General features: G+C 33.3%; 1 protein-coding gene across 6 annotated transcripts in view; it reads right to left on the reverse strand.

The window, feature by feature from the left end:
• The window catches only part of Mipol1 (mirror-image polydactyly 1), a 261,950-nt gene that overhangs the window by 210,264 nt on the left and 29,582 nt on the right, over window positions 1-22,104 (reverse strand). Inside the window, exon 2 of one of the 6 annotated variants that reach the window (XM_005343709.3) lies at window positions 14,032-14,124. The exons of the other annotated variants lie outside the window; for them this stretch is intronic. The gene's annotated coding sequence lies outside the window, so the exon portion shown is untranslated. The remainder of the gene's footprint in view (window positions 1-14,031; window positions 14,125-22,104) is intronic. 6 annotated transcript variants of the gene reach the window in all.

Genomic DNA, 22,104 nt, shown 5'->3' on the forward strand with positions numbered 1-22,104 from the left:
TATGCTCACAATGACTTCATATTGGGTACTGTATGCTCACGCTGACTTTATACATGGGTACTGTATGCTATGTTGAGTTTATACATGGGTACTGTTTTCTCACATTGACTTTATACATGGGTACCATATGCTCACAATGACTTTACATATTGGTACTGTGTTCTCACACTGACTTTATTATGTCAGTACTGTAGCTTACTCTGACTTTATATATGGTACTATATACTCACAATGACTTTATATGTGGGTACTATATGCTCTCTTTGACTTTATACATGGGTACTAAATGATAGTAATGATTCTGAGTTTGGGCTTCAAAAGCCATGACATAAAACATTATAAAATTTTCAAAAATTTGTTTGCACTTAATGCCCATTATGGAAGCTTTCAAATAACCTTTAGGTTGCTCCCATATACAGCAAAAATAAAATTATTCAGTAATCTTTTTTTTTTTTTGGTTTTTCGAGACAGGGTTTCTCTGTGGCTTTGGAGCCTGTCCTGGAAATAGCTCTGTAGACCAGGCTGGTCTCGAACTCACAGAGATCCGCCTGCCTCTGCCTCCCGAGTGCTGGGATTAAAGGCGTGCGCCACCACCGCCCGGCTCAAAATTATTCAGTAATCTTTTGTCTATATTTCAATATTAAAGTTAATAATAAATGTATTGTGGTTAAATACATCACAGAAAAAGAATTACATAGATGTGTTCTCTAAAATTTATGATCTCATCTGTGTCCACCTCCAAGATTTTTATATTATTGAAATGAATCAGTGAAAGAAAATAATGACATATAAAACCATCTAAAAGCTATATAAACACCAACTAAGCAGTAAAAATGTATACTTGTTGAATATGGTAGCTAACATACACTGGTAATCACAACACTCAAGATTCTGGAGTGGGCTGGCTGTAAATGTGAGGCCAGCCTGGACTCCAAGTCAAAACAAGGGCTATGGATGGAATCAGTCATAGAATGCTTGCCTGGCAAAACTCTGAAAAGTCCTACCCAAGGAAAAAGAGAAAGAGTGGGTATGAATTTGAGGTTACCCTGGGCTACAGAGAGAGACTTGCAAAAAAAAAAAAGGAAACAGAAAAGAGAAAAAATAAAAGAAAAAAAGTAAATAAAACCTACTAAGCACTGAGCTGGTACCAGATGTTAAATAAAATTTAAAGGTAAATTGAAAAAGTGTATCTGTTTTCAGGGGAAATAGTAAATATTAAAGGAGACAGACAACAGAGTAACAGATGTAAAGAGATACACAAAAGACTGGTGGCAGAATGAGTATAGTCTAAGTGACAAGTTCTGTTGAGACAAAAGCTATCCAAAGATATTCATACCATTTAAAATGTTCAGTAATCACTAAACAAAAATATGAAACAAGTAATAGTGACATTGAAATACTGCTTCAATATATAATATAAAATCATTTTTAGATATCTTACATTTTTATATGACATTTATAGCACAACTCCCTTTAGAGCCTAGATAGAGCTATATGATTCTAAAAGCTTTTAGAAAGGTCTGTAAACTCCCACCCCAAATCTTCAAAACTCCAATACCACTATTCTAGTATGCAATACACTTGTATACTAGAATTAGTATCATAGCAAATGTGCCCCTTGAGCTCTGTGCAGGGATGTATCTGGATAAGTAACACATCAAAAAGAAGTGCCGAAGTTATTTATCTCTGATTATGACAATCCAATGATTTGGATTCAAATCACCCCCTGGATATTCATAGAAATTACTTTACTGGAATTTCCTTTTTTTACTATATAAGAGCAAGTGAAAATGTTAATCCTACACTAGCTTTTTATAAACTTTGTATTATCAAACTTAAATAGTCATAAATACAACAATATTTAGCCTATAAAAATTTCAGATTTATATGCAAAAGCTATTTAAAATATATAAATATTCATAAAATTCTATCCTAAAATTTAAAAATTTGAGTTTTGATGTCTTTTATCTGATACAGAGAAAGTAAAACAATGCAATCAATCTCCTAAAGTTTAAAATAAATTGTATCAGAAATAAGCTTTATAAAGCTCATATCACCCTATTTAAAATACAAAGTATTCTTTATATTGAATTAACTATTAAAACTATCTCAGAATTAGATTAATTAATGTAACAGTAAATTTTTATTCTTTTACTTTCCTTGTCATGAAATATATGGAATTCATAATACATTTTAAATATTTTCAGATTTCCCAATTTTTAAAATAATCTATAAAATGTAACTAAAAACATGATGAAATCAGTAAATTTTAACTCAGCACATAAACTAGGCTTAACAATCGTACATTTTGTCTTAAGTTAAATGCACAGCTATTATAAATTCAAATTCTGATACTATTTATAGAGACAAAAGCTCTAAAAAATATACAGGAAAAAAACAGATTTTCTTTCTATGTCCTTTTCATTTTGTTTAAGAATATCTTTGGAATAAGAAAATAAAATAGAAGAACCCTCTACTCAGATACTAATCGAGAATCACTGACATAAAATGTTAGTTCTAATGGATGGATGATTGTGTTTGGTCTTTTGAAACTTTGAAGTATAGGTAAGTCTTGATCACACAAATTAATAAATCCTAAAGCTGGAGTTAACAATAACCATTACACCCAAATTCTGCAGCTTAGCCCAGGCAATTTTTCCAAAGGTCAGGTTGTGAACTGGAGAAGATCAGGGAGGTCCACCGCGTAGCTTTGTTGCCAGGCATCTCTCGTCTGGATTGTTGCAGGCGTTTATTAGTATTCGCCAGCCGACTCAACAAAGCAAACAAGAAATTCAAGCACGAATAATAAAATGAAATGCTGCTATATAACCCTTTGTCATTCAGCAAATATGGGACTTTTTAGCTACATTGTTCCTAAACCTGGGTTACTACTTTAATTTTTCTCCACAGTGCTGACTGAATGAGTATGCATGTGTGTTAAATGCGCAGCTCCCCTAACAACTGCAGGACTGCCATTTAATCTGTTGGTAGATGGACCATTTCCTGTGGGAACCCTGGCGATGATTTCCAGATCCACCAAATAAATCTCAGATTAAGATTCCAAATGAAACCTGCCTTTGGCAGATAAAAAATGTCAAGATGGATATAAACAGTAAAATTATAAATTATCTAGGTGTTGCATGACAAACTAATGCTCAATTTTTTTGTTGACATGTACCCAGATATCAAAACTATATGAGACATTCATCAAATGTCACACTTTCATAATACTGGAGGCATCATTAAAACTGTTTGACTAAGGACCTGAAAGTGTTTAAGCAGTAGCTCAAAAGTATATTTGTGCAAAGTAGAAGAATAAATTTACATATCAGCTGCAGCTCATAAGGGATGGGTAAATATTCTGTTTATCTCTCATTGTAATTCAGGTTACTTTAAATACAAGGTTTTTAGGAAATCATTATACTCTATATGGCATTATTACATAACTTCCTATGCAAATGGATGTATTTTATTCAAATTTGCCATAGTTGGTAAGAACAACAAAATCATCAAACTAAAAAGGTAGAAGAGCTTTTTCATTAGTAATTCTGACTCCTGCAGTACAGTCTAGGTAATTATGAGAAAAGCATCCTCGGTTATGGTTGTAGTTGGCACTTTAAACATTTAAAAGCATTAAATCCTTGAGACCTTGAGATAAAAGACAAAAAAAAAAAGAGAGAGAGAGAGAGAGAGAAGAAAGAAAAACCTGAGACTCAGAAAAGTAAATTTGTTTTTTGATAATGTGTTCATTTCAAATGACTTGGGGGAGGAGCAGAAACTACGAAAAAAGGTAATAAAAGGCCAATATAGACCATCTTAGAAAGCAAATGGCCTACTAAACATGCACAGTAAGCTCCTGTTGCTCACCTCTTTTAAAATTTCAGTAGACCAAGAACTACTTCAGTGATCTTCTGTGGGCTGGGGGTGGGGTTTTGTTCTTATTACCTGGGCTAATATGACCGGGTCGTTATCTTAAACTCCATATCAGTTGATTATAAAACACAAATGAAGGATCTAATTACAGATTTACTTTTCTGTCTTTCAACTATTAAAAACAACTGAGTAAAAATACTTGGTGTTTCCAAATTTTGCAATACTTGGTTTTAAAGAAACTTTTTAAATAATCTATTTAAAATTGATTCTTAAGTACAATTATTTATATTTTCATTAATCTGGGAAAAATACAGAATAATTATTCCCAACTCAAAATCTTAACAAAAGCATGAAACCTTAAGGATTATGTATTTATTCTGTCGTTCTTATCAAAAAATTTTCCATTAATACATATTGTATTATAAGAAATTAATTCTAATTACCTTAATCTTTGAGAAAGTGACACAAATCTGCAACTTTCAAAAGTACTATTAGGGCAGGTGAGAAAATTAATTAAAAAGAAAATACCTATTTTATGCTTATCTTGTTTATTTTGTTATACTAACAATATTCAAAGCAATGAATCCGGCTAGTTATGTTAGTCTAATAAGTTGATAATTTCAGAACACATCATATTAATAGTCACAATTAAAAGACGACCTAATTTGCACTTTTAAAAATATCAAGTCACAAAACTTACACAAAACTTTTTAGGCAGCAAACATTTTATCAATATGAAATGACTGTTTTCATTTTTAGTCATTACTATACTAATTCTCAAGTACTGGAAGATTATATTTGAAAACTAAAACAATCCAAAATCTAAATATGAAAGCCAAAATATGATTCTTTAATAATTATTCTTCTTTTCACATTTTATCTTATCAATAAAACCTATGATCTGGCAAAATATGTTATCAATTTTATCTAAAAGCTACAGACTAATTTTAGGTACCACTGGACACTAAAGACAAGGTTGCACACTTACTGAGCATGAGTACAATCAGCCATCTTAGAACATGTTTAATTCAATCCCTAAAAACAAAATTAATCTACTTTACCATTTTCAACAATTTGAGGCCTGGCTCATTTAAGCTTTTTCATATTATCCAAGAGAAACAAAACAGACTGAAAAATAGTATCTGAAATTCTCCCCAAAAGAATGTCCTACATGATAAGAAACCAAGGCATCAAATGTTGGAATATTTGAGTAACTCTTCCAAAACACTCTTTTTCCACAACTAGATATTTATGCATGATCAATCTGTGGGTAGATATACATACAGCTTTGCTAACTAATTGCAATCTAAAAAGTGCCTTCAACCCAGAAAGTCGGTCCTACCATGTCCATTCTATATATTCAACAAGAATAACTCAGGAACTTACCTTTGTATCAGTTTATATAATGCACATTAATTTCCATGACCAACAAAATGCCAGTACACATCCAGAATTCAATATTAACAATTTTAAGAACAGGGCATTGAAAACCCAGAAATTCTAATTTATTAAAAATTAAGAATTTAAGAATAAGATATGAAGACTTATGTTGTAAATAAGGAGTGTGAGAATATTCTGAAATGTAATGAAATAGCCAGAAATAAACAAGGATTTTTTTATTGAAGAAGACAAAATATTGTTTAAAAAATGAAGCAAAATCTTTTACAAGCTCAAGCAATATTTTCATGGCCCACAATTAAACTTGGGAGATCATCCACATTTTAAAACAGGAGAGAGAAAGAGAGATAGAAAGAGGGGGAGGAGAGAGAGGGGAAATATCTGTGTGTTTTGTTTTTGTTTTAGAGATAAAGAATAAAAAGTTAGGTTGATGAGCAGTGGGGAAGGATCTGGGAGAAGTTAGGGAAGGGAAAGAACTAAAATGAAAGAAATAATCAAGAATAAAAATAAAACATTAAAAAGAAAAGCATTAAGTTCTCCAAGAAGAACACTGTAACAATGGAATAGAAATGTGGAAAAGGAGACCCTATGAAAAGATATTGGCATCTTCATCCTTCTTCTTGATGATGATGATTATAAGCTGAGAGACCAAGAGTATACTAAGAATGTCACATGAAGAACTGTATGGTTTTGAGGAACAAGAGATCTGAGAGAGGAAGACAGACTTTCTTATTCTCTCAAAATTTCCCCTCACGGAGAATTTATGGCTACGTTCATGGACTATAAACAACACTCCACAGTGGTCAGAATGCTTGTAGTGAAAGGGCTTGTGTATAGAAGGGAAGGGGGGGGAGTAGAGGAGAACGCTATGACATTCTCTCTATTTTGGTGTGCTCCAAAAAATGAAGAAAGCTATTAAAAACAACTGCCAAGAAATATTTTTGAAAGAACCTACTAGAAACTCAGCTATGTGACACATTCATATCAAATATGATGACTGTGGGAACAGTTCATATTAAATGCCATAACAAACTAAAAATATAAGTTACTTTATGAAATATTTTAGTACAGAATTCCATCCTTTTGCTGAGGCACAAGTAATAACAGAACCATTCAAACTAAACTTTAACAATAAAGACACACAAAATCTTATTAAACATATTAAAATAAATTATTTTTTTAGGAAAGGAGCACATCCTACATCATTGTTCTGAAGGAGGAGTTCACATCTCCTCAGGAACAGCCTATCCTTTCTGGCCACCGGTAGGAATCTTACCTCCTCTCCATCTGATATTCTAGATGATCATGTGTAGAAACTACTAGCACACTGTTAAGCCAAGTCCTGTGGAGCTAAATAGTAAATTTAATCACACTTCAGCCTTGTTCTTTATTCAACTCCTTTAGGGCATGCATAAAATTATAAAATACAATCTTAAATTCATACTTGTGGAAATAAATAGGCTTTAAGCCTGTATGTCAATGGCACTTGTCTAAAAGCTTTTTATTACAAACAGCATTTCAATAAATATAAAATTGGATTTTACCCTAGGTGAGCATTATTGATTCTATATTCTATATACTCCCATTTAAAAATCAAGTTTCTAATGACATCCTGAACATTAAATACAAATATTAAAAGTATTCAACGAATAACCATATAAAGTACTATTTTAATATTTCCCAATATTCTTTCTTGAACTTCTAACAACTGATTGTTCACAGCAAGGAGGAATAATATCACAATTTATTTAAATGCTACATAAAATGTCAGCAATCTTTTGTTTCTAACATCTCTAGCCACTCTTTTATCACTTTAGCTAAAATGATATTTGTCATACACATAGCATATATGTAAAGCACACATTGAATAACCTCAGTTTATGTTTTGAAAATTATAGCAGTGCTTTTCTGTACAGTAAATCCGATATACTTAATAGCAATGAAAAATTGTCTCCAATTCCCCATACAAAATGTAAGCATTATAAAACTTGCATCCAAGTCTAGGTACATGGCAATAAGACTTACAGTACTAAATTTCTGCTTATATAGGTCCAAAATTTATAGTATTTCTATCATACCTTTTTATTGAAATTAATAAAATGCATTGGGTTTCACAGTACAATTACCTTCTTTCACACACAGACAACAAGAAAAGACTTGAACAAGAAAACAACTAATTACTAGTTACATTATTTACTTAGGAAGCCTACTAGAAAACCTTTTGTTAAATGAGAATTCTTTCCTACAACATATCACAGAATGGTTAGCTATTTACAGATGTTAAAATCTTCTGTGTAAAGAAGTACCTAATCATATTGTCCAGGGAATCATAATTCTTTCCTCCTAGCTATCTTGCCAGTGAAAGGAGCTGTCTCCTCTAAGCCACTGTTTTCTTCCTCCCTACCTTAACACAATAAACTAGTTCACAAAAGCAATAGTCTATTCATAATGATCAATGTCATCTAAACGCATCACAGGTGGCTTTCTATCATGCTTCTTTAGTTGTCTACTTACAAAATGTTAATAAATCAAAGTTGAATTCCATTACTAAAGAAGAAACTTCTCAAAAGATGAAAAGCACTCTCAAGGTGCATGCGCACATGCACACACTCACACACACTCTTCCAAAGAGTAACATGAATTAACCAATAACAAAAGACAGAGGGTAGTACACACTCAAAGTGTCAGGCACAAATAAGCAGCTGTTCTTCAATAAGAAGGTAACATATCTCTTAAAGTCACCTTCTGTCATGTTTTATTTATTAACTTATTTGTTTAAGACAAGGTTTCATGTAGCCCATGCTATACTAAGCCCATTAAATAGCTAAGTACAGCCCTGAACTCCTGATTATCCTGCCATAATTTCAAGTGATAGGATTATAGGTGTGCATCACCATGACAATTTTATAAAAACTGGACCCATTTATTTTGTTTATTTTTTAAAAAAAAAAAACAAGAACCAGAGCTGTATAAGATATTTTCTGGTCTAATTATAAAATAATAAAGACAATTGCTGAGTTTTAACTAAGTTTACTTATACAGATTACAATCAAGTGTAATATATAGATTTATATTTGCTTAAGTAGTTTGGGTGTGGGTTGTATGATGTTACATAAGTCCAAAGACTCCTGATGTAGAATCACACTCATTTTAAAATACACTGAAGCTTAAAGGAAAATAGTTTAAAGCTCTTGTAGCCCATGTAGGATTGGACTAAGGAAATTTGTAAGAAAAAAATGGCCCCTCTTTGTATAAATTGCATACTAAATGTGATACCCTAAAATATTAAAACCAATCACAATATTAAAAAAATCATTAAACTAAAGGTTTTTTATTAAAAAGGAGACAGTTCCACAGTCTAAACAGAGTATAGATTTTATGTAAAGCTTCCTCAAGCTAGGTGATTCATACCATTTTTAAACTTTCAATTAGTAAAATATACTTAAAAGATAGGAGTTTTAACAAATTTCTGATATTCACTGTAGCCTTTTTTAACCTTTCTTAGGGAACACTGACCCCTAAAGGTTCTAAATTTAAATAAGTTTCACAATTTTCTGAAGGTAACTGCTACTCAGCTGTTGTTTGTTTTTTTTTTTTTAACCAATACTAAGTAAGTGTGCATACTATGGCAAACATACCTACCCATATATAACACATAAACAGTTTCCAAAAAGTTGTTGTGAAGTATAAAACCCCTAGATAATACTTCTGTGTTTAACCCATCTTAAGTGTAAGAAATACTTAAGAATTTATAATACCATTTCAAATTATTATACATATGAGTCTTATAACTTCTACAATACAGTCAAATAAGCATGTAGATATTGGTACTATGATGCTCCACTGATACCAAAACCTGCACATAAAGTCCTCAAGTCCTTTAAACAGAGCAGCATGGAATCTGCACATAGCCTACAGACAAGCCTTCTCAATACTTTAAATCCCTTATGGACTGACTGTAATGTATAATGCTACACAGTCACTCCACAGTACTCTTTAGAAGATAATATGAAAAAAATCTGCACCGGTTCAGTCCAGACACAAGTTTTCCTCAAATTTTATCCATCCAGCTGGTTAAACTCTTGGCTATATAATCCACAGATACGAAGGGCTACATGTAATTGATTAAAAAGGACTTAAACAACCAACCATAAACCTATCTGTTCAAATACATGTTACGTTCTTCATGATATTCTGTCTTACTTCTTAAATAACATAAAAAAGAATCCTGAGAAACAGGAAGATTTTATAGAAGGTAAAACATCTTTATTTAAGAGGCCAGAAGACTGCAGCAGTGCTCATGTGTCTATGCTGCTTCTAGTAACTGAAGTTCTGTTCATTCCGGCATTCAATGCTGTATTTCTTTTTTTTGTTGCTGTTGTTATTGTCATAAAGTTTATTTTTTTCTTTCTTAGAGCCAGTTACAAAGAGATGTGGCTACAAGGCATTAGCTGTTATAAATGTCTTCTGTCCCCATAAAGAATGGAATGCAGCCCCTCTCACAGCAATGTGAGATCGATAAATGCTGTATTTCAATTATTTAAGAAAACTTGACGCTTTCAGATGCCTTCACCACCAATCCCATCTATGTTGGATTCACATTTTCTAAAAATGTGTCTAATGACAAAACACAAAGGAAATGCTCATGTTTGCTACATTATTTATTTAATAAACTCTTGGATTTAAAGTGTTTCCGCAATATTTGTAGAAAAAAATTCAGTAAAAGATTGTATTGATGTCATACTTGTGCATATGTATGTGTATTGCAACAATAACAGAGAAAAAGGGACCATAAATTTGAAGGGCAGGGAGAGGAACACAATGGAAGGGGTTGGATAGGGAAATAGGAGGAGGAAAGTGACACTTTTTTTTATTAAAAATTAAAATTGTATTTAAAAAGAAATACAGAAAAGAAAGGCAACTTGGGTATTCCTTGTGGAATTCAAGACAATGCGAAGCCATGGCTATGTAAGTTTTAATTAGGCCACTTTTTTTATAAAGGTAAAATAAGATTTAATAGGATACTAATCACAAGAATGGGCTGTAACGTCTGTGTGAGACAGAACTTTAAGATGAAGAGAACACGTGAGAGCTCACCACTGAAGTGATACTGACAAGATGCTGCATTTGCCTGCTTGGTTCTTAATGCTTACTACCATTCTCATATAAATAACATTTTATTTGTATTCTATTGTCAAAAGCTCCTAGAAGATGCACATTTTCTTATTAATGTTTTAGTCACTTCTCTCACAGCACATGCCTCCTACGAGCTATCTGGCACCTATGTTTTTGGTCCTAAAGCTTTCCTTTCCAAAGGCAGCCCAGGCATCAGGGGTCCCTTGCTGCTTGGCTACACCTGGTAAGTGTTTCCTCTACTGCGTCTATCTCTCCAGCTTTATTAAAAATGATTCCCTTAAACATCCACCTAATGTGAATAAGATGTTTTTTCACAACTATGTGACCTAAGACTAGAGAATATAAATAGGAGGCACATCATTATTTGTCTTCTTATTTCATTTTGTACCTCTGTTGAATGGAGTGCCTTTTTAGCTATTCAAAATAAGAATGTTTGCTTGTTTACTTGAATAAGAGAAGAAAATAGCCACAACAAACTCTTTCCAGTTCACATAAAAATTCTTATCATAAACTTAAAAAGAAAGATCAATAGTAAATGCAAACAGTGCAGGCACAAAACTGCTATCGTTACAATAAACCATATACAAATACAATGTATACTATCACTTTAACACAGAACTCAATCCACTATCTGAATCATAAACTCATCAAAAACAGCTCAGAGTCTCAAGCGAGAAGGTAAACCACTAATGGCAGTGTAAATAGAAAGTTGTAACTATGAAAATCAAAATCAAACAAAGAAAAATATACATAAAGCACGGTACCTTTCTATACTTCAAAACTGTATGCAGTAATTTACTCAGTGATCAGACTGTCCCTCAGAACAGCTTCCGGCCTTCTTCTTTAGAGCACATACTTTATAAAGACTTTCTTTAAAAGAAAAGGACCCCAAACTAAAGAAAAGACTGAAGCCTTTTAGTAAGTACTCTATTTTAGATAATAAAGGTAAAATGAAATAAAATAGATGAATAAAAAATATTTAAGTCTTAAACTATAAGTACCATGTCATGTTCAAAAGTATTTACTTCCTAAGAATTTCAAATTTTTTGAATTTTACTAGCATACATCTTAAGCCTCCTGCATATTCCTTTCCCCTCAGCATTTATCAGCCTGCCATAAGGTTTAGACTGTCATTCTGTTTCTGTGTCACTGTTTCTGCATACCTATGTTTCCCCTCTGTGTCTCCCTGTGTCTGTCTGTCTGAGAGTCAATCTTCACGCATCTGTACATCTCTGCACAGTTCTGACTCTGTCCCCCTGAGTGTCTGTGGGTGTGTCGTATTGTAGGTATGTTTCTGTGTCTCAGTCTGTTCTTCATGTTTCTCTCTTGATGTGTTCTCCTCCTCTGTCCCCATGTGCATCTTTGTCTCCCCATCCCAAACCTTCCACTCTCGATGTCTTTTGCCTCTGCTAGTTTCTATGCTTTTCTGTTTTGTGTTCCTTTCCTTGTTCACTGTATAGTTTTGTCTTCATAATGTGTGCTTCTCCAAATCTCATATCTCTCCTTTTCTTCAAGTCACTATGTGTGTTTCTTTATGAGGATCTCCTCGTGTATATCTAGATCTTTTAGGTCTTCTTCAAGCATGTCCTTTTCTCTGTCTTTTTTAACTGTGCCTCTGTATGTCTAGCTCAGTCAATCATTGTCCCAGTCTCCTTCATCCTTTTCTGTGTTCATTTTCCTTTTTATTTGTACCTTTTTTCTATCCTCTTCAAATAATCTTTTCTGTGTGTTCCTCTTCCTCTGTGACCATGTATGGCTCCTTTGGGGGGATACATATATGTCTTAATATCTTTCTTTATGTCTCTTTCACAACAGATCTCTTTGTGTGAGTCGTGTGTGTGTGTGTGTGTGTGTGTGTGTGTGTGTGTGTGTGCAAACGCATGCATCCACGAGAGTGTATGTACTTGTTGTTTTAGGCTAACATATTTGTTTGGACAAATACACTTCATTTAGTGTCTTGAACTGCCACCACCCAAAGCGCTTGATATTAATATCTAGCATCCCCGCCTTCTGACCAGCCCTTCATGTGCACTTCTGTTCTTGTTTGCTCTGGCACCGTCTCTGCTTTTGGATCCAAGATTGAAGCTAAAATAAAGCCAGCTCTAGATAAATAAACTTAAAACAATATATCAAAAAATAACTAAATCTTACCTTTATTTAACAGATTTATAAAATAAATAGCTTTCTAAAACATCTATAGTAGGAAAATTAACTGGCTTTCAACAGGTGAGGTTAGGTCTTCTTCTCAGAAAAATATTATTTCTTCACAGATATATTTTCATAAATACAGTTTTAAACTTTTACACGTTCTATCTTCTTGGGTTACAGAATATATAATTTATTTGACTTACATCTTCAACGACAACCTCGTGTATTTAAAACTTTACTATTCATGCTTTGAACTTTTTTATCTAAAACTTCAAATTTATTGATTGAATTTATTACATATATATATATATAACACACTCAACACCTGTAAAGGCAATTTAAGATTGCTATTATTTTTTTAATCGTTAACTTATGAAATCATTGGAACTTTTCTTTTGCATTTATTATAATAAATATGATAAAAGTACTACAGGTTTTATTTCCTTTCTTCCTATTTTCCTTTCTTCAGGCTTTCTTTTGAAAGAAGATGAAATTAGATAGACCTTACAGCTAGAACTCTGTGTTCTTTAAAAAGTACTCAAATAAAGCTGTAGGAAGCTTCTTCTTTTCCAATTTTCTCTAAATATGTTGATCTGGAGTTGGCAATCTTTTTCTAAGTTCCTCATTTACTTTTGGATTAGCTGAAAATATAGGAAGTTATTAATATCAAAGAAATATGTTCTAGTCAATGAAGCTATTTCCCTACATATTGCCCAAAAAGGTTAATAATAATTGCATTATTTTAATAAGAGATTCATATAGCAAGACATGTAGAAAATACAGTCTTTAATAACCTCTGGAGTATTTTAAAGCATGTCTTACAGGCCTTAATGTGCTTAGTAATATACTATTTAAAACCATAATTTTATCCCTCTGCAATATACAGTCACTCTTCCTCATCATTTACCCAGCTAATGAATGCCAGCAATTAGTAAAATGTAATCCCATTGCACAATCATTTTAATGCTTTTAGCACTCAGAAAAGTAAACACCAAATTAATACTGCTCAAGCCATATCAGATCCTAGTTGGAAGCAAGCAATTATAGTTCAGCTCCTCAGGTGTAATTAAATGATTGGAATGATTTAGTTCCATAAATGCAAGTTAATTCATAAGCAAGCAACAAATATACTGGGAGTAATTACAAGAAACATTGACAGCCTAAGCAGGGCAATTTTTTTAATAAGCCTGATGTAGTAAAATGCTGCCCTCTCCTGGGCAGATCAGTGAATTTCTGGGAGCCAAAGATTTCTACTTGAAAACCTTAAACTTTAAAATCCTCTAGCCAATAAATAAGGGCATATTAACTTGGCATTATAATGTATCCCACAAGCCCAGATAAATGTATTATAGTATAGTAATTTGTAGAACCGATAAAATTATTTTCTAAGTAAAAATCTTTGAGCCAGAGAAACAAAATGAACTGAGCAATTTCTAAACTTTCAATGAAACTAAATCATGCTTGTATAGCACTTACTGGCTGTAAATGAATCTTCTCACTCCCATCTGGATTGTCAACGCAGGTTGTAAACATCACAACTAAGCTATGCTTTCATAAGCAGCAAGGTTTCTGTGAAAAGTTTAAACTGACATAAATGTATTGACTTTATATAATGGCCTAAATTTGCTTTTAAGTTTAATAATAAAACATAATGGCTGGTATAACTGTCATTTTAAGACTTTTTAAAATATGTGTACTTGTGTGTGTGTGTGTGTGTGTGTGTGTGTGTGTGTGTGTGCATGCCTGCCTGCAGAGGCCAAAAGAGGGTGGCTGATGTTTTAGAGCTGGAGTTGCAGGCAGTTGTTAGATGCCCAGTGAGTATACTGGGACCCAAACTCAGATCCCCTCGAAGAGAGCTCTTAACTACAGATATATTTATCCAGCTCAAGAATAATTTGAAAAATAAAGAATAGGAGCACTACAGAAAATGCCTCCTGGTCTTATTTACAGAACTCCTAACTTTTTCCTTTCTTAGTTTAAAATGAAGGAGAAACCTACTTATGTCCTGCTCAGACGATCTTTGTTGTCACATTTAGGAAGCTTACTTGTATTTTAAAGATGTTATAGTCAATGTTGGTGTTAAAAACATCGATTTATAACACAAACCCTAACATGTATCCCTTAGCCTTTCTGCAGTGAAGAACATGTTCTCTAATAAAATTCTTCAATTATCACAAATGTTTGTCTTCAATAAATGCAAACTCATAATGTTTACCACTACACCATCACCCTTTGGCAAAGAAAAAAGTCTAAACCAATGCTCTTTAATTTGCTCTCAAATGCATTAAAATCATATTCAAAATAATTTCTTATGTAAACTATAAATTAAATCAAAATATTAAAAGTCCTGTCATGAAGTTTAAAATGTACAGCACATTTTCTTTGACCTTGATGTCAGAGTCTTATTTTTCAATTCATATCTTGTACACTGTAAGTTAATTGCTTTTGGAAAGTACTTATTATTCATGTAAAAATTAATGTGCCAATGTGTTTAAATCCTCTTAAATGACCATTCATGCATCTCTCTTCTTTAAGTACCAATGAAATCTGTCAAAAGACATCAATGCAAAATGATCTTAAAGAAAGTTTTAACAGATTTTTTTTCTGCTAACACGATTTTCATATTCACCAACTTTACTTAAATTCCATTAATTTTTTAAGCTACTTTTATAAATTCACCAAGTAAAATTTTTAGGCCTCATAGTCTGTCATTTGTGTTCCAGCTGACATTATGAATATTAATAACTGTGTTATCCTGATTAAATAGGCTTCATATGAAATCCCTGTGAATCCTATAGCTCAGACATCTCATTTTTCCAACTCTTTATGAATTTGGATTCAGACATTAAACTGGAAAAATCTTAAAAAGCAGATTTAATGGCACATTTGCATACTCTTAATCAAAAATTAGATGTTTTAATGGTCCAAACAATTAATGTATCTATATTTTGTAACAGGGATGTATTTCTATAAACATGTAACATATTTTACCCTTCTATCTTTTTTAAGAAAAGGATTAAGAATAATAAAATATTGACTATCATCACTAGTAACTTCATATCAATAACTTACTTTCAGAAAAATACATATTTATATTAAAAATAACTGAATATTAGAGTATGCACTAAAATAAGTGCAGCTTGCTAATAAAAATGTTAACAAGACAAGTTAATTGCTTACTTATTAGTAATTTACAGAAAACAAATTTACATCAATAAACAAAATAAAATTCACTTCAAGGCAAAGTTGTAAGTTGTGCTAGAAGAATACCTTGTTTCTGAAAAACTAATAAAATGAACATATTATAACATTAGACTTCTTCGTTAAAATTTTCTCCATCCTTAATCCTTAACCTATTCCTCCAAGTTACTTTTAATTCTCCAAGGAATAAGCTTTGCTATGAAGAATAAAAGAAAAATAAAAATTAAGCAAACTCCACACCTCCTTTTCTCTATAAGTACATGGAATCTCAATGTGTGATACAGTTACGTATACTTATCAAAAAATGTAGACTGTAAAATTTAAACAAACATGTCTATGCTCTTAAATATGGTTTTACCTCTCTTTGTTTACTCAGCATTAAAACACTTCATGAAATAAAATTTATTCATAGTCTACTGATATTTCAGATTTATCTAAAAGATAATAATTCTAACATTTGACCTTTAAAATTAATATTTTTAGAGAGTTTTTTTTTTAGTGGGGATTCATTCTCCAGCGTTATAGCACCCAGGAATTAAAAAACTATGTATAAAGATGTTTTGTTTGCATGTATCACCTATGCATGCCTCAGTGCCTACTGAGCCAGAAAAGGGTGTCAGATGCCTGAGACTGAAATCTCAGATGGCTACTGGCCATCATATGGGTGCTGGGAATTGAACCCAGGCCCTCTGGAGAAGCATCCAGTTCTCTTAACCCCTGAGCCATTTCTCCAGGCCCTTCAAGGTTTTTTAAACTTATTTTAAATAAGGAATAATCTTTCTTTATAAAAACTACATTTTCACAAAGGTTTTTTGTTTGTTTGTCTTTTGTTGTTGTTTTCTGGCTTTGGTTCGTCGAACAAAATGATCTCCTTCTAACTGAATCATGAGTTTACATATGCTAAATTTGTGTCAAACTAGGAATCATTTGTAATACTACAATGTATCCAATGACAAACCTCAAATTTTGTGTTTTCCAAATTTAGGAATGTTGACAGTTCCTTTATGTAAACAGTTTCATTAAAAGGACAAAAGGAAGCACTATATATCCAAGATCCAATTATGTTGTCACATGATGTAACATAAATACAACATAAGGGTATGGTCTAACTAGCTTTTCATCTTACTGTAGAAAAATCCCTCAAATATTCATAAACCCTGGTGCATTCTTTTTCCAAAAGAATTTCTTTCAGCCAACTGCCTACTTACACACAACAGCAACTAGAGGTCCTCGGAGTCAGAAGGGCAAGAGGAGGTTCTAAGGGCAAATGCTGATTCTTCAGTCATACTGGACTTGTGTTCCTCATACGCACCTGGATAATTCTTGCCTTGATGCCTCTGTACTTGCTATTCCCTCTGCCTAAACTCTTCCCTGGACCTCTGCAGTTTTTCACATCATTCAGACACGACTAGGAAGTCATCACTTCAGAAAGAAGTTGCCTAGGTTTCTTATCTAAATTTAGGTCACATTAACTACATTGCTGTCTTCATAAACCTAATTTAGTTAGATTTTATTTCTTTGTTTCTGATATATCTCAACAACTTTATCCAAGGAAGATACAGAGAAGCGGGCCTCTAATCTTCTGCATCTCTGTTTCTTTGGGAGATGTTAATCAAGTGCCAGGGATGTGATGGACAGATGATGTGGGGACAGAAGACAGGTAGAGCTGGAATTAATAAGTCCATCAGTAAAGAACTGGCCAAAGAAAATATGACACAAGTATAACATGCTAAACCTATAAGGTTTATACCACAAACACAAGAGGTATACATAAAACATATGGAAGAATTATTTAACAAATATTAAGCAGTTATATACTATGAACTAGACACTGTTCTGACAGATAAAAATAATACACATTTTCCATAGAAATAAATTCTTTGTCAAAGCAATACAAAAACTGTGTGGGTACATTAAAAAAAGTAAAAATTTTAATTATATTTATATCTAAACATGCTTAAATAAACACAGTGTTTTTCTTAAACAGGAACACACATGAAATTATTTCTAGTGAACTGTCTGCAGAAAAGATCTTTAGAGTTAGAAGGAAAGATGGTGACAATCGGAAGAAATGTTTACTTGATTTCCTATCTTTAACTATAATGTTGTTTTAGTGTGGGTCTGAATTGTTTTAATCTAGAAATATTTAAATATTTATAAGTAACTTCGTGATTTAACAGGACACCACCGAGGCATCACATTCCACCCGAAGGGGCAAGCACAAACAGAAAAGAAGCATCTTTAATGACTCTCTCACTAACTTTTTTTTTTTTTAATATTTTTTTTTATTAAGAAAGAAAAAAAAATTTTCCGCCTCCTCTTAGCCTCCCACTCCTCCCACTCTCCCCCCTCCCAACCTCCCCCCCTCCTAACCTGCCCCCCCTCCTCTCCCCCTCCCTCTCGAGTCTGAAGAGCAGTCAGGGTTCCCTGCCCTGTGGAAAGTCCGAAGTCCTCCCCCCTCCATCCTGATCTAGGAAGGTGAACATCCAAACTGGCTAGGCCCCCACAAAGCCAGAACAAGAAGTAGGATCAAAACCCAGTGCCATTGTCCTTGGCTTCTCAGCAGCCCTCATTGTCCGCCATATTCAGAGAGTCCGGGTTTATCCCCTGCTTTTCGATTCACAGTCCAGCTGGCATTGGTGAGCTCCCAATAGATCAGCCCCACTGTCTCCGTGGGTGGTTGCACCCCTCTTGGTCCTGACGGGGGGGCAGGGAAGCACATATCTTAATTAAGGGAGCCATCGTAGGGTTGGGTAGAGACTTGGACCTAGAGGGGCTTCCAGGTGCCTAAGGAGAGGTCCCCAGTTAGTTCCTGGGGCAGCTGAAGATAGGGAACCTGAAATGATCCTATCCTATAGCCTTACTGATGAATATTTTGCATATCACCATAGAACCTTCATCTGGCGATGGACCCACACTGGAACACTGGACTGAGCTCCCAAAGTCTCACTAACCTTTTTATAATTGTATTTTGTTGCAGTTATTTGCTTGCTTGGATCAAGTATATGAAAGAGCTAAAAAAAATAATAGATATGCCAAGGGTTTCTTGCAAACCTGTACTGAACAAACTGTATTTTAGTCCTGGGGAATAAACCTTGCACATACTAGCCAAGTACAGGTCGTTAAGCTACACACCAGCTCTTGGTTTTTATCAGCCACGCTGTCCTTGAACTCTATGGAGAGCAAGGTGGCCTCAAACTTGTAATCTTTTGACTTAGGCTCCTGAGCACTGGGCTCAAGAGCTCATTTTAAAGGCTGTGTCAGCACATCTGGCAAAACCGTTTCTTAAAATCACATTTTTTAGTTCAACTAGGAACCACCGGTAATAGTCTCAGAACTCAGGAATCTGAGGTTTTAAAATTTATAATGAAAAATAAATTATTCTACATTATGAGCATTTTTATGAAACAGATTATTTCTCTTTGGTATATTACTTTAGTCATAACAACTTTCTTTTTTAAAAAGACTATTTTCTATCACTAAAGTCATTTTAATAGAGAATATATCTGTCAACTTGGATGGGTCAGCTGCTTGACCAAGCAATAATTTACCTGTGCCCATAAGGCCTATCTGGATAAGCCCAACGTTTGAAATCAACAGACTTGGGAAAATTAACTGTCTTCCATGAGAGCGCACCATGCAGCCAATCGGTGGAAGAGCTGCTGAACAAAAAAGCTGACTGTCCAGAGAAGACTGCCTGACTATCTTCCCTGGAACAGCCTTCAGATTCAAATGCCAGTTTTGTTTGAGCTCCAGACCACTAGGCTTCCAACTCAGACCACCGCCATCTAGGCTCATGGTTCTGAGGCCTGCAGAGAGGCTCTCCATACTTGCCAGGACTGCAGATCTTGTGACTTGTCAGCCGTCATAAGGCATGAGACAATTCCTTACACTAAATCAATTCCATGCATTCATTCACTATTCATTCATTCCTCTACCACCCTCTTGCTCTCTGAACTACCCAAATAGTCATGAAAGGTCATCAAATTCAGAAAAAAAAGTAAGTATTATTTTTTTACATTTCCAAAATTTGCAAAATAAAAAAAAGAGCATACACTATTTTGAATGGTGTAGCAGCCTTCAATGAAATTGCAAACAACACTTGAGAATACAAGACATGGCACAGCCCAATGGTTTAAAAACAACAACAAAACTAAAACTAGTATTATTTTCAGAGGGCTAATCATATACCAGGATTTTATGAAATATTCTGAAACGTTTTGCTATAAGCCAAACTAAAATAAATCACTTAATCTAGCACAGAACAGACTATAAAAACAGAGTCAGCTTATAGAATAGTTTATCCCAGGAACAAACAGCCTGTTTTCTTAAGATTCATGTGGGTGCCAAGTTCTGATGCAATAGCATACTCCTGCGCACAAAAGCTTACAATGCCACAAAACTAATTGAAGTTCTTGGCATAGCTGAAATAGAAAACATTAGGGCAGGTCAAATCAATCTCTAATGACAGTTTTTAAGCACAGCCACTTGAAACCAAATAAAACAGCTACCAGAGAAATCCTTCTAAAATAAATAAAAAACTAATCATATAAATATCCAACTGATTCCATATCATAACAATAGATTTTTCTCTAATTGAAAAAAATATTTAATACTATTCCATAGTTTAAAGTTTATCTATGCACACAAACAAAGGAAGACATTAATAGAGGCACATATACGAGAATAGGTACAGTGCTAACTAATACTCAGCTAAGCAGAGTTTTGAACAATTAATAACAGTCCCATAACTCATACTGTTTAGCTAGGCAATTACCTAAGAATATAGAACCAACTTATTTCCAACAAGCAACGGTGTATATAAACTAGGCATTTTAGTCTATAAATTGTAAAGCTACGGACAGCATCTAAGTTGTAGAATACAATTACTAGAAACAAGTTTTAAATGTCCCAAACTAAGTGTCTGGACTATAGCTTGAATTTCTTTTCCAGTATCAGCAAGGTCACAGTCAATACCATTCATTTTTTTGAGGAACTACAAATCTCAAAGTTAAAGTTTTGGAGTCAACTTAAACTAATAAACCTTTCCATTATTGAAAAAGTATGTATAGGATCTTAAAATAGTTATTCCATAAGTAATATAAAAAATTCATTATTACAAAGAAAAATATAAATAAGAAATCAAACCATGGAATTTTCCTTGAAAAAGCAAGGAAATTTAAACACTAATACATGTTCTATGGTATCTCTTTTTCCAAATTATAAAGAGTATCTTAGGATGTACATATACACATTCAATCAAAATTGCTTTTAAAAAGAATTATTTTTTAAAAAAATTATCTCAAATTGAAAAATTAACTAAATTTAAAATATTACTTACAAAATCAAGTAACACAATTGTAGCATAGTCCAGACAAAGTATTGAATATATTAATTAACATATACTTTTTTGTGTTCTTTTTTTGTTTGTTTGTTTTTGAGAAGGGGTTTCTCTGTAGCTTTGGAACTAATCTTGGAATTCGCTACATAGAAGAGTCTGGCCTTGAAAACAAGATTAGTCTCTCTCTGCCTCCCTAATGCACCACCACTACCTGGCAATACATGCTATTTTGTTATTTTTAAAAGACATCTTCCTCTCAAGATCTATGAAGAATTTTGATGGGACCTTGATGGGGATTGCATTGAATCTATAAATTGCCTTTGGTAGAATTGCCATTTTTACTATGTTGATCCTCTTCTAGAAATGTCTTTCATTTCTTAAAAAGAATGTTACATCTTTTAGGACAATTTCATTTATATGATTGTAAATTTATGAAATACAATAATTCCTACAAAATACTTTCTTGTAGTAATAACTTTCCATTTTGAGTTTTGTAATAAAATCACTTACAAAACTACAAATACGAAAGCAGAAAATAAGCTGGATGAAAATGGTGAATACCTTTAATCCAGGTAGGTACTTGGGAAGTAGAAGAAGGTAGATATCTGTGAGTTCAAGGCCAGCCTGATCTACATTCCAGGACAGCTAGGGCTGTTACCAGAGAAACCCTATCTCAAAAAAAAAAAAAAAAAAAAAAAAAAAAAAAAAGGAAGGAAGGAAACTTTATCCTGTGCTAAGAATTGAAACTACTTCAAAATAAAACAAACATTATATGCCTCCTGATGAATTTATCAGTATTATTTTTCTTGAGCAGAAAGAAAATAAGGAGAGAAATGAACAGGACAGAAAAACTGTGAAGATGTGAATAATAAAACAAGCTTAGCAGACCTGGCCATAAAGGATGAATGTTGAAGATGCATAAAAGGATTCTGGCGAAGTTTGCAATCTCTGATGAGAGAGAGAGAGAGAGAGAGAGAGAGAGAGAGAGAGAGAGAGAGAGAGAGAGA

This window comes from Microtus ochrogaster, chromosome 1 (genome assembly GCF_000317375.1).
Source record: "Microtus ochrogaster isolate Prairie Vole_2 chromosome 1, MicOch1.0, whole genome shotgun sequence".
Taxonomy (NCBI): Eukaryota; Metazoa; Chordata; class Mammalia; order Rodentia; family Cricetidae; genus Microtus; species Microtus ochrogaster.